The following is a 12,844-nucleotide window of genomic DNA, read 5'->3' on the forward strand; positions in this document are numbered from 1 at the left end:
CAAATATTCATGGTCTTCCTTGAAGGCAGTCTGTTTTCATGTTCCTTAAAATGTAAACCATCCGTGCAATGTAAATGCAAACCTCCAGGCAATTCATTTTCTAATTTGTTTTCTCCCGCATTGGAAACTCAAGAACATGTACTTCATTTACATCTATTATTACTATATTATAGATATTGTTATTATTATTAACATTATTATTATTATTTACTCTGGGGGTGTTATGTTCCCTCAGGCAGATACATTGTAAATTGAAACCAGATGTCCAACGAGTTGATGACACATAGATTTTCAAGCAGGACTGAAATCTTTTCCCCAAATTCACAATGCTACAGACAAACTAATGTGAACCTGTGTGACAAACCGGTTACTGACCATGGCAAGTCTTAAATAATGTCAAATATTACTTTGTAATTGGATAAAAAAAAAAAAAAGGCTTTTCTTGCCATGATTTTAAGTTTGATCTTTATACACAGAGTGAAATTGTAACAAAACAAGCAGGGAAGGTAAGAGGCTACAGTAAGATTAGAGAATAGGAAAGGTACATTCGGAAGCCATTAACAGCCCAATACTACTAACTAAAGCTAGCTTTAAGATAGTCCCTCCAGGGAGGATACTTCAAAGATGCTCAGATAAAAAAAGGCAATTTATTGGCTAAGTGATCTTCTTAGAGGCCCCCAAATTTCCTACCCAGCCCATTTGTTTTTCATTCCTCTTAAATTTTAAAGTCACCTTTGCAATTGCTCAAGATCTTTAAGGAATTTTTTTTAGAAATTATACTAATTGGCCTATTTTTACTCCCCTCTTTTTGCCCTTAAAGACTACGAAGCTTGGTGCCTAAAAATAAGTCAGAGTGAGCTGAAGTCTGTGATCTCCAGATGGCTATCAGCAAGAGACTTCGTTTTACACCCGTGCTTTGTGCGCGGGTACCTGTGCTTCCCACACCAGCAAGTTTAACCATTGCAGCGTTGCTGTCTGAGAGCAGCAAGAGCTGAATGTAGGACACGAACCGGCCCCTCACCACGGCTATTTCCTGCTGTCCTGAGAGACTGAAGGCTCTGAAGTCTCACATTAGCCCTCCTTACTTCGATTTGGTTCAAGTCTGCTGTGCAATGTGAAAAGTTTCAGCAGTAAGAAGCAAACAAATCCCACTGCAACGGTCTCACTGCAAGCCAGGCACTAATAACAGCATCTAAGAATGATTACTATTTTTTGTAGTAGTAGAAATACAAAGACAGATAATATAGAAATAAGATAAATAGGAAGTGCAAAATAAGATAAATAATACAGAAACTAGAATGATAAACCTACAGTAATGAAGAGATAGGTACTATCCCAACAAGCTATTGCTATTTTATTTATTTTTTTGGATATTTTAAGTTTGTACCACATTGTCAGAAATATTGTGACCAGGACTTAAATCACCATTGGAGAAACATGGCTCCTTGCATCATGTGAAGACAAAAGGCTCTCTCCAGGCCCCCATGCGTGGACATTCAGAGATACCCGAAGCAGGATTAGCTGAGGTGCAGCCATGCGGTGCTCTGCCAAGCCCAATGTGTCCTCCTCCTCAGTGAGCACATGTAGTCTGTGCTCATGTGATTGTGATGACATTCTGCTGTCCCTAAGTGCCCTTGCACTGTGACACGGAGCAGCCAAAAGGCCCAACCTTCAGGAGCTCCAGCTGGCAAGGAGGTGATGACTAAGATATATCCATTAAAAATATTAAGTGTGGGCTTAATATTAAATAAGTGAATCTCATTGAATTTGTATGTGTTATGTGGTGAGATTTTTATGAGGCCATCGAGCAGGCTTACGAGAGGAAAGCTCTCAGCATAAAAATTCACTTCTGTTCTTCATGGAAATGTTTGTTCATTCGTAGTTTGAACAGAAAATGGAGAAATGCATTAATTGAACTGTTTAAAATTATTATTTAGCACTACAAGTCTGCCAAAACATACAAATGGGCTAAGCTTGAATCATGTGCACTAAGCTGAGGGTATAAACGAATCTCTGGAAGGTTTAAATACAAACCAGGAACCCTGAGCACATTAGCATGTTTTTGAAATCCAGTGTGGAGGCTGGGAATGAAATGTTTACCTGTTTCACCTATATAACACAGTTTGTATTCTCATTCAAGCCTTCCCATGAGCAGGGAGGAATGGGTTTTTAAATATTCAACCAGCATTTTCATTAGCTTGCTATCAAAGTGGGGATTTACACGTGATAAGCTAACATGGTTGCACAGCTGTAGCAAAGGACAGACAGTTTCTGGCTACAGAATGTTAAAGCTGTTGCGGATGAAGCCCAGTTCATTTCCTATGAATCAAAGGTCCTTTTCCACTTCTCCCTGTGATGCCTGCCCTCTCCTGTATCTGTATGCTCAGGACTGAACAGAGCCCTCCGTGGGTGCCGGTGCCCAGCTCAGATGCCTGCAACATGGGGCTGTACAGCCCGGTATGGACCCGCACGGACCCCAGAGCAGCAACTGAGCATGGGTGGGTGCCAGGGAGCTGCAGGATTTAGCCCCACTTGACACCAATTAATCTAATTTCTATCACTCGTCTGCTTGTGCAGATGGCTGAGGAGGAGGGGGGACAAAGCAGGATCAGGACCTATGTGGTATCTCCTTGTATCAGTCTACAAGGGAGAATTTAAGATGACATTTTGCATGAAGAAGAAAAAGATCTCCCTTGTCTGGCTCATGCTGAGTACTTTTCCCCTATGCTCTTCCTCATTTTTAATTTTTAGTCATTTGCAGTCTGATAGAGATCAAAGGCTTCTGTCAAAATACGGTTTGCACTGAAGTAGGTATTTAGCAAATGGAGAGAGAGACATTTTTCTCCCCCAGTGTCTTACAGTTTAAAACTAGTCTGGAAATGATTTGCAAGAAAAATGATCCTACAGGTTTATGCCTCTTGATTACTTGAATTCTTAATAGAATTATGCTAAAATCATCCATTTTCTGTGTATATATCTATAAAATACACCCTATAATCAATGCCCTGCAGAGTAATTGAGCAGCAAGAAGCAAACATAGGAATGCTAATTAAAAAACTATTACAGAAATAATCAGTGAAGAGGTTCACATGATCCAAGCTGTCATCTCAGGACCAAATCATATTCCCTTCTGCTAGAAGACATTTTACGAGAAAAATAAACACGCAGGTGCCTTTGATAATTTTGCATCAAATCTAAGTGAAATAAGGCAGTTGGTTCAAAACTTACTAGGAAACTGGGCAAAAACTCCAGAGTGAACATGTCTAAGAGTGGAGGAACAGCTGAGAACACTCGGGCATGGTCCCCAGGTGTGCCCCTGTGCCGGTTTATTTGCGTGAAGGACAGATCACCGCAGGGTGGGAAGGAACTGTAACCTCAGGAGAAGGGAATCTCTCCTCCCCGAGTCAAAGAGAAATATTACCTGACCTATTAGCACTTCAAGTCTCTCTGCTTTCTAAATAAGTTATTTCCTGACTTTTATTTATTTATTTATTTATTTTTAAAGAAAAACGTAAATCCACTAGGTAAATTTCAAACCCAAATCAAGCTTGGCTTTTCAAGCTAAAAGAAGGACACATTTCTGTCAATAAAGCAATCTGTACCATTGATGAAATATTTTGAAGATACTGCATGCCCATTCACCTAAAACCAACAACAAAAGGGCCAAAGAGGCTCTGCTCTTTCCAGACGATTTTTCACTCAGAATTAGATTTCTGTCACCATCAGCACCCAAGAGACTGCGTCTCCAATCCCTGCTGTTGGGCAGGTCCATGAGTCAGAAGAGGATTTTTTCTCCCCTCCTTTGTCCCTGAGCTGCACAACCCAGGGACCCGTGGTGGGATGTCCCCTCGGATGTCACCAGCGGTGGCCCGGCTGTCGTCCCAGTAAGGCTGTCCACAGCAGTGGGCTGCGAGGCAACTCTGCTGCCCTCCTCTATCAGACAGCATCACATCCCCCACTCTTTGTTGCCGTGACTCCTCCTCAAAAGCCCACACTTATCCCTTGCAAGCACATTTGCCACTTCAAATCTGTTTCCCCATGGGAGGTTTTGTTTTATCGCAACAACCTGTTTGCATTTCCCGGGCTGCTGTGTATTGTCCAGGGTTTTTATGCAGCTTGCGAAAAAAATAAACAACAACAAATGCCTCCACCTTTCCCTTTCAGATTCTTATTTCTCTATCTGGAGCTTTCTGCAAAAATTCCCTGTGAGAAGTGTGCTTTTATTGCTGCAGTATATTTTTATCTTGCCATTTTATAAGCAATGAAATGCAGTTCCCCCCCTCCGTACCACCTGCTCTCACCTCCGGCCAATGCTTCCTTCCATTTTTAATTACCATCTCACTTACCTGTTATGACTCTATGCAGAATCACTGACACCAGAAAACATGCCGCACGTTGCTCTCCTGTCATTGAGACGCTGGCTAGACTGGTTGTTGTCTTGGCCATGGGGACAGGATTCCACCCAGAGACCCTAAGCAATTATCTTTCTCTTTCCCCTTGGAGGTTGGAGCATAGTATTGGTAATTAAATTCATACTTCTGTTTGTTGTGTGTGGGTTTTTTATTTATTTATTTATTTTATTCTATATGTTCCCATTTCCCAGAAACCTTAGGCATACAATTTTCTACTGGGATGAGGAAACTGGATCTGAAGCTGCTTTGGTTTAACTCTGGAATTCAATCTGGATTTAACAGTTACACTGCAAATCATTGTGTCATTTTATTTTTTATTTTTTTGCAAAAAACATGCCCTAGATGTTTCGTTGAGCAGTTGAGAATTTATTAGGTCACGTTCACAGTTTGCTACACAAGAACCTGCTCAGAATGTGTTATTTTTAGGTAAAATTATTCAGAAGGCCAAAAATGGACTGCTGGCTAACCCCAGGGAGCAGTGGGCAGGCGGGAGGGAAGTCCCCGGGGACAAATCCCCCTGCTGGAACAATGAACTGTTTCTGGGCCATGTTTGCTACCACACACTACAAAACAAGCAAATGAATCTCTCAGTCAGCATTTTCAGGTCATTTGCCAAACTCCTGCGCTGCCAACCCCTATCTTCATTTCCAACTGCCCAGGCCCTCTTCTTCCTGCCAGATCACTTTTTTGTTTACAGCTGTGCCATCTACCTCCACCACCTCTGGATTTGTTTCTCTCCCAAACCCGTTTATTATTTCTCCATTTCATTTCTCTAAAGAGGTCTGGTCCAAGGCCCATTGAAATGTTTCCATCGACTTCAATGGGCTTTGAATCGGTCCCAAGGTCTTTGTCTCTTGCAGGCGTCCTTAGCTGCCTCTCGGTCAGCCTTACTTGTCTTTCTGCAAAGTCTCTTTCTTCCTCCCCTTTTCATTCAGCAAGGCAATATGCCGTGAAACCTCCTCTCCTCCTCACTCCAGGATGGTGAAGGCGATCAGAGAGCCCACAGGCAAGAGGAGCTGGGTGAAGGCATTGGTGTGGCTGCACAAAAACTTTGGCTGAAGTTACAACCACTTTTCACAGGCTTAATACTTTGAATTTACCTGAAAGATAGTAGAGCTGACCAGTTGAAGGCCTGGTGGTGAAGGAGGGGAGTTTCACGAGCATGCCGGGGAAGGGGCCAGCCAGACCCTCAGACAAAGTACGGCTCCACAGAAATCAAAGGGCAGATGGCATATTTGTTCCCCAAAATACAAACACGCATAAATAAATAAATGGGAATCATAGCACTGAATAAAAACCCAACAATTGTAATCATCTACGCATTTGGGAGCAGTTAAAATTTCAGCTCATGCTGTTTTTTTCTGAATTACACAAAGGATTGTTATATCTCTTTTAGCAGAGTAAAACTCCAGATGCAGGAACTGTTTTTGGCCTATCTCCACGAAACATAGTTAAGGATTTTCTTCTCTGGTAAACGTCTTTTCCCTACCATAGATGTTTCGACCCTGCATAAAAGACTTCGCTTCTCAGGATTCTGCCAGTGCGGCTATTTGTTTGTTTTTAACAAGATCGTCCTTTAACTGCAACCGAAAGCCTTTGTGCTAAATTCCAGCGTAATCGGTTTCCCCTACCTGCTGTGATGACAGCCTTGTCCATTATTCAGGTCCAAGCCCATCTCTCCAAGCTGCTCTCCTACCCCTCTGCGGCCAGAGTCGATCTGCATTGCTGGGAGCTGAGACGGGCACAAGTGCTGTGCATGCTTGCATGATGTACAGCGACAGAGAGCAGGCCAAATCAAAGGGCAAACTTCACCCCTTTTGTAATGCCTTTTCTTTAGTCTGAAAGGTGGGGCTGGTATTTTAGCTTTGCAGAGGCGTTGATAATTTGAAGTGTTAATTTAATCATTCTTGCAAGCACTCGGGCTGTCCATGATCCAGTAAACACCCTCTGAGTTTGTGACTGCTCCAAACCCATTGAAATCAGCAGGAGTCTCTCTGAACTATTGAATTACAGACTTTCCTCGGGGTTGTGTACAACGCCACAGACTTAATTACCATGTTCCTGGCTGGGATAAATATGCAAATGGACTTTTCAGCTGGAGGGCCCTAAAATACAGGTTGGACACATGGCAACTAATGACTTGATTTGGGCTATATGCAAACATTTGCCAGCCAAAGGCCTGAGCCTATTCCCATGGAAGCAAAAGGCACAATTATTACCAGCTCTGGGGAGAGCAGGACTCGGATGCCTTCTTTAAGTAGTGGCCAGTGTTTCCAAGCAGCTCAAATCTGTCAGCAGCCTTTCCTCAGCCCCTTCCTCCTTCTCCTCTCCCTGATCTGCTCTGATAAGAAAACGTCCACAACACAGATTTTATCATAAATGCTGGAGATTTATGCACCTGCAGGTTTTGCAGCTGCAGGGCAGGCATCTTATTGCACACGCAGCTCCAGCCATACTCAACGCAGAAGTGATTTAACAAAGAAATGGGAGCCTTGCCCCAGAAGCTGGAAATCAGCATCTTAAATTTATTGACACAGCCACTCTCCTTGGTGTCCCCTGCCCAACACCACTGCACGCTCGCTGTTATGGTGCTGAGCATGAATTCAGGCTCTCGCTCATTATTCAAGCCTCCACGTATGGCTGATGGTAAAGGGTGGGAGAAAATTCAGCCCCACAAAGCCCGTCTTGCTGACTCAGCTCAGTGGGGCTCCGGGGCCAGCTGCAAGCAGACTTGTTAAATCAGCTTCTGTTATGGGACGAAAACATCTGCTGGAAACATGATGTCCCTAATAATTCACAATTCCCATACTATATTTATTGAGATTCACAGTATGTGACTTTTTTTTTTTTCTATCAAAGAGCTGCAATCAATAAAGCACCATTTCAGTCGTGTTTTTGAGAACAGTCACGTCTAGAGATGCAAACCATGATGTGTACATTGCTTCATCCGTTTCATGCAGTATTTTTCACCAGTGCAAGAAAACCTGGAGTAAGTGCAAGATATGATTTCACACCAAATTTTCCCAAAGGGGGACTGCAGCCATGTTCAGAGTGAAGGTAAAATAGCATGAGGAATTAGGATAACAGACTGTCGTTTTACTAGTGCCACAGAGGCTTTGCTGTGGTGCCATGGAGAAGTGGGACAGTGAAGGAGTGGCACTGTGAGGTGGGTGCCATGAACTCTAGAACAAAATTCAGCCAGCAGAAGCCTCCATCCCTCCACCAGCACTGGTGGGATGGTGTCTGCCAGCTCATTAGCAAGTCCCACAATGTTCTCCACTGAGGAAGAGGGAGGAATATTTGAAATACCTCCCAGAATTACTGTGTTATGAAAAACAGGAGAAGGTGCAGTACTGTGGTTTAAAATGCCCCGTTTTATGCTATACTTGGTATGTTAATTTTCCATCTGCCCACTGTCAAACATTAAGCCTTCCAATGTCAGAAAAATAACCTGTACTTAAATAACAGAATATGAAAACTAATGATACCATTTTTAGTATAAAATGAAATATTACCAGTCTCTTTGACTAGGAGTTTAAAAGTGACAGGAGTGTGATGGTTCTGTTCCATTCATTTCTGCAAATCGGCAATTAAGTGAGAATAATGAAATATAGAAAATTACTTATATGTAAGTTGCCTTTTAAATTACTCCATTTTGTGATAGAAAAGACATCTAAAATGGAGATTTGAAAATGTGAAGGCAACAATATTACAGCAACAATGCATTCCAAAGAAATGACAAAACCTTGTTGCAGCATCTGACACCTCAGAAATACCCCAGGAAAAGAGAAAGAGAGGTTCAGTGGGAAGAGCAACAGGCTTTATGAAGGAAGCAGAAAAAACAACCAATTGACCTGTATTAATTACATTTCTTTTTTGAATATACGTATTTAGATATTTACTCCAAAGCATCACACAACACTAATCAGACAAATAGGGGTACTGATAAGACAAGGCAGATGACAGACAAGTGAAAGATAATTTGAGACATACAGAGATAAAAGGGAAATAACTGTCCAAGCATAAAGTATTAATGTGCACATGCATGTGTCCGTGGGTATACTAGTACGAATGAGTGTGTTAGTATGCGGACATATGTGTTTGTATTGGGCAGTGGCTGAAAGCAGTAAGAAGGAAGTCTGTTATTGGCACTTTAGTACTATGTTTGTAAAAGAAATTACTACATTATTTTAGTACTTGGGTTGCTAAATCAGTATATAGCTAATACAATGTCCATAAAAATATATTTATTTCCATGTTAATACTGCTGAGAATTATTAGATATATATGGAAGGACAGAGTTTTAGATGGTCATAGGAGAATCATGTAAATTATACCCAGTCAATCAGAAGACCAGAAGAGGAAATATCATTAACTGGTGTTGGTGGAAGTTTGTTTTAGTTTTGTGAAGTTGTGAGGCCCATACCGGGTGCCTGCCATGCATTAACCTGTTTGGATGAAGATTCACAGCAGGTTGCTTTAGTATATTGGTGTCCTCTGCAAATCATCTGGACAGCTGGGACCATGAAATTTACCCAGATTCAAAAAAAGTTGACCCTCACCAAACCTCAGTGCCCTCTAAGGCCATATGTGCAGACCACTTCACATTTTGCACTTGTTTTGCCACTGTGGAATGACAAAAATGCTCTTGTCAAGTGGACATGAGATTTTCAGGCCCTTCCACACAGAAAACATGTCAGCAAAACTTGTCAAACGTTTTTAAACTACTGCATTAGAGACACATTTTCCCTTTGTTTTTAGTGTCATCTTCTGTCCTTTGAAACAAATAAATAAATAAAAAGCAAAAGCCTGTTTGACTCAATTCTGTGTTTCTGAACCAAGTATAATCCCATCAGTTTGGTTCCATCACTTGTAGTAAACTATTCACTAATCTAAGACAGGTGCCCCTGGGTGTTAACATTTAGTCTTCTAGTAGAAAAGTGGGTGCAAAGTCAAACCACATGTTCCACTTAAAAATAAGTGAGGTGTGATTAGGCAAGGTCTTTAAAACATGCGCTCAGACACACACACGCACACAGAGTTTGCAAGGAAAAGATGATGACACTTGCAGGCTGTACTGTGTAGTTATGGTCTGCGCTTAACTCTTTGCCAGGTGGATCATTCTGTAGAAATCTGAGGGGCAAAAGGTTATGTTGAGCTCATTACTGTGGACAGCTTTTAAAACAAAAGCGATAATATGTACATTCCTAGGATGATGTGTTTCATTAATATTTCCCCACTGCTAGAATGTGCAAAGAGCCTAGCCCAAAGCCTTACAGCATGTTAGTGATATCTGTTGGAATAGTAGATTAGCTATGGATGGCTTAACATAACCAGTTAAAAATACATATGCAGATATTTTCATTTTGATGAACAATCTCTGATCAGCTGAATTTTATTGACAGGAGGAAAAGGTCTAGAAAAAGTCCACCAACTCTCTAGCAGTTGTTTTTAATATCATTTCAAATTGAAAAGAACACATATGAATTCCTAAAATAAGGAGTGAAAACTAAACAAAGTCAGCAATTCAAGAGCTAAATTAAGCGCATACTTGCTTACTTTTGTACAAAATAACTGCCAAAGGCTTTCAGTTCTGAATTTTTCCTTTTTTTTTTTTTTTCTTTTTCACAAGGGGATCAAAGGTGTTGAAGTCAAACCCACCTGAGCAGGTTACAGAGCAGAGGAGATTCAAGGCCCACAATTCACAATGCAACTGTGACATGAGCCTGTTGCCTAAATACAAAGGGGATGGACTACTCTTGTGTTTGAGTTAATTACTGACTACTGTACATCATTATTTGGAGAGGTAAAGCTCAGGAAACATGAGCAATCATTTCTGTAAGAATGCATTTGAGGCTTAAGTAGCAAATGTTTAGAAAGAAGGTAGGAAATCAGATCTTTTAAAAATTGAAAACAGTTATTGTAGTACTGCTAGTAGCTTTAAAGTCTGGACCATCATAGATCTAAATGTCTTCAAACGTTGGCAAAAGAGCAATGGAAAATTAATGATGCGGTATTTCAACAGAGATGTTCACGTCATCTGTTATTTGAGGATCACAGCATTCCAGGGAAATGGATAGCTTATCCCCATTTTATAGACAATGAGACAGGGAACTTCCATGACTCACCTACAACCATACAGCCTCACGGTGACACTGCCATGGGCAAAACTGCTTAGTATCTGCTTTCATGTCTACCTATACAAATTCTAGGCACACAATGAACTATTAGCACCATGTTGGAGGCATTTAAATTCTGAGTTATTTACATCTGTGCTTGAAGACTTGCTTCAGAATAAAGCTCTTAAAATTTAAATGTTCTCTCACTCCACAAAATTGTGTACTAGAGCTATAGTCTGTAAATGTAAAGAGAAACCTCACTTCGTTGTGAACTCAAATGTATGTTTTTATACTATTTCATTACAAAACAAGATAGAGTTTGATCTAGGAAAGGAGATGAAGATGTTTTTTATTGGTAGTGAATAGGAGTATCCTTTAGGAATAACAAAAGATATTAAAAATGGAAGATTTCAATGATATTATACCAGATGTAGCATGTCAGTAATATGCTTCTGGAAAGCTTTACAGATGATGTAGGAAGTAAAATAAAATTGTTAAATCAAAATTGTGAAATGATAATTGACTAAAACAGATCTTTTTTTCAGAATTCATTTTCACTGGAAATTGAAAACATACTTGCTTTTGTTCCAAACCTGAAAAATACCTATCAGAAAGTAGAGTCGTCTCATGAAATTCAAATGTAGGCATCATTACTTATCCATCCTCACTAAGCACACTGAAGACCTTGGAGCACAGGCACACCTCTGCTTGCCAAAAGAAATATTTCTCCCTCCCTAAATGAGGAGACTGCAGTGCACCGCAGCTCAGGCTATCTCCGCTTCCCTCTGCCGTCCCGAAATGGATCAGGAATAGTCCACAGAGCTCCTTAATAGAGAGAAATACAGTCAGAGGGTGTAAATGAAGCCTAAGCAAGACCTATGAAATATGAGTCTATTACAGATGGGTGGTGTTTTTCCAAGTACATAGTCAGATTTTCACCCCTCTCCTCCTCCTATCATATGTTGCTTGTTTTAGTGGTTGGCAGGAGGGAGGGGGAAAGGAACTAACAACATGTGTGCCTATCATCACCCTGACCACTGCGCTTGTATGTCTAACTCGCTCCCCTTTGCTTTGTCTGCTTTTTGTCTTCATCCTGCTCGATCCTGCGAGTACTTATGTGTGTACAGCTGAACTACTCATGAGAGTAAAGCTGCGAACATAATGCTACAGCACAGAGCCCTTTGGTCATTTCCTTGAGGAAGATTTGTCCTGTAATTAGGCTGATGCAAAAAGAACAGAAGCAGAAGTAACTTTCTGCCCTCCCCACCCCAAATCCAACAAAACAACACCTCTTCCTTCTAGCATACCAATACAAGTGATATGTCTCCTAGAATACAAACATTTTGGAGAGAGGATAGAAGGGAAGAAGGAGAAAATGTGTGAAAGAACGTAGATTGGAGATGGATTCTCTCTCTTGCAGCTTTCAGGCTTCCTATCACCCAAAACTGGGGTGGGAGGAAAGTTAAAGTGACTCTCCAAATGGCTGGTGCCTTTCCTGGTGATAAGGCTGCCAGCTGCACAGGAGGAGCTTACATCAGATCTCTCTCTTACCTTGGCCCCAAGAGTGCCACTCGCTCCAAGACCTCCTGCAAGGAAAAAGCATCTTATTGTCATGCAACATCCAGCACAATGGGTCCAAGAAATGCTAAAATGAAACTAGTGTCTATTTCACTGGCACTAAATTGATGTAATCCTCTGTTGCACTCTAATTTAAAAAGCAGTCCACCTGTACAGCCTGTGCTAATGTGCCTGTATTAAACAGGCTAACCATCAGTTACTGGGCAGACACTCTAAAAGTAATTGTAAGGACACAATGAGCATTTTCAGTGGAGGTTTCCACTAAGGCTGAAGAAGCCTTTTCTTATGCAATGCTATTCGTCATCTGGATTACTAAAAAAATTTTTCAATTGATCTTATTTGCATTAAAAATGGATTTTCAACTGAAGTATTTTATCAACAAATGAGAAAAGAAACGGGAAAATAAATGACTGCTGGAAAGATAAACTCTCTGAATCGAGAGTTTTCAGATTTTATTTTATTTTATCTGAACAAATCTAACTACCGGTTCAGATTACCATTAACAAACTCATGGTTCTCTGTCCTGATTTGCCTTTCCTCTACAGCCTACTGCAAAATATGATCAAGATGCACCTCAGCACCTTCCCAGTGAGGAACTGGGAGACCTTTGCTGATGTACTGAGTAGGAAATGTGTAACTGGGTAGATGTCTGGTTCATGACTGAGAAACAAGTGCTATATTGTGCTATATTAGGCCAATCTGGGTTATTTAAATGACACACATTTTAGTAAAATC

The 12,844-nt window shown here is 41.0% G+C and overlaps 1 long non-coding RNA gene across 1 annotated transcript in view; it reads right to left on the minus strand.

Moving 5' to 3' along the window:
* LOC136791128 (uncharacterized) overlaps window positions 1–6,867 on the minus strand; it is a 53,793-nt gene extending 46,926 nt beyond the window's left edge. The window contains exon 1 of the long non-coding RNA XR_010832474.1: window positions 6,044–6,867. This is a non-coding gene — a long non-coding RNA (uncharacterized lncRNA). The remainder of the gene's footprint in view (window positions 1–6,043) is intronic.
* Between the last annotated feature and the right edge of the window lie 5,977 nt (window positions 6,868–12,844).

Source organism: Anser cygnoides, chromosome 6 (assembly GCF_040182565.1).
Source record: "Anser cygnoides isolate HZ-2024a breed goose chromosome 6, Taihu_goose_T2T_genome, whole genome shotgun sequence".
Classification (NCBI taxonomy): domain Eukaryota; kingdom Metazoa; phylum Chordata; class Aves; order Anseriformes; family Anatidae; genus Anser; species Anser cygnoides.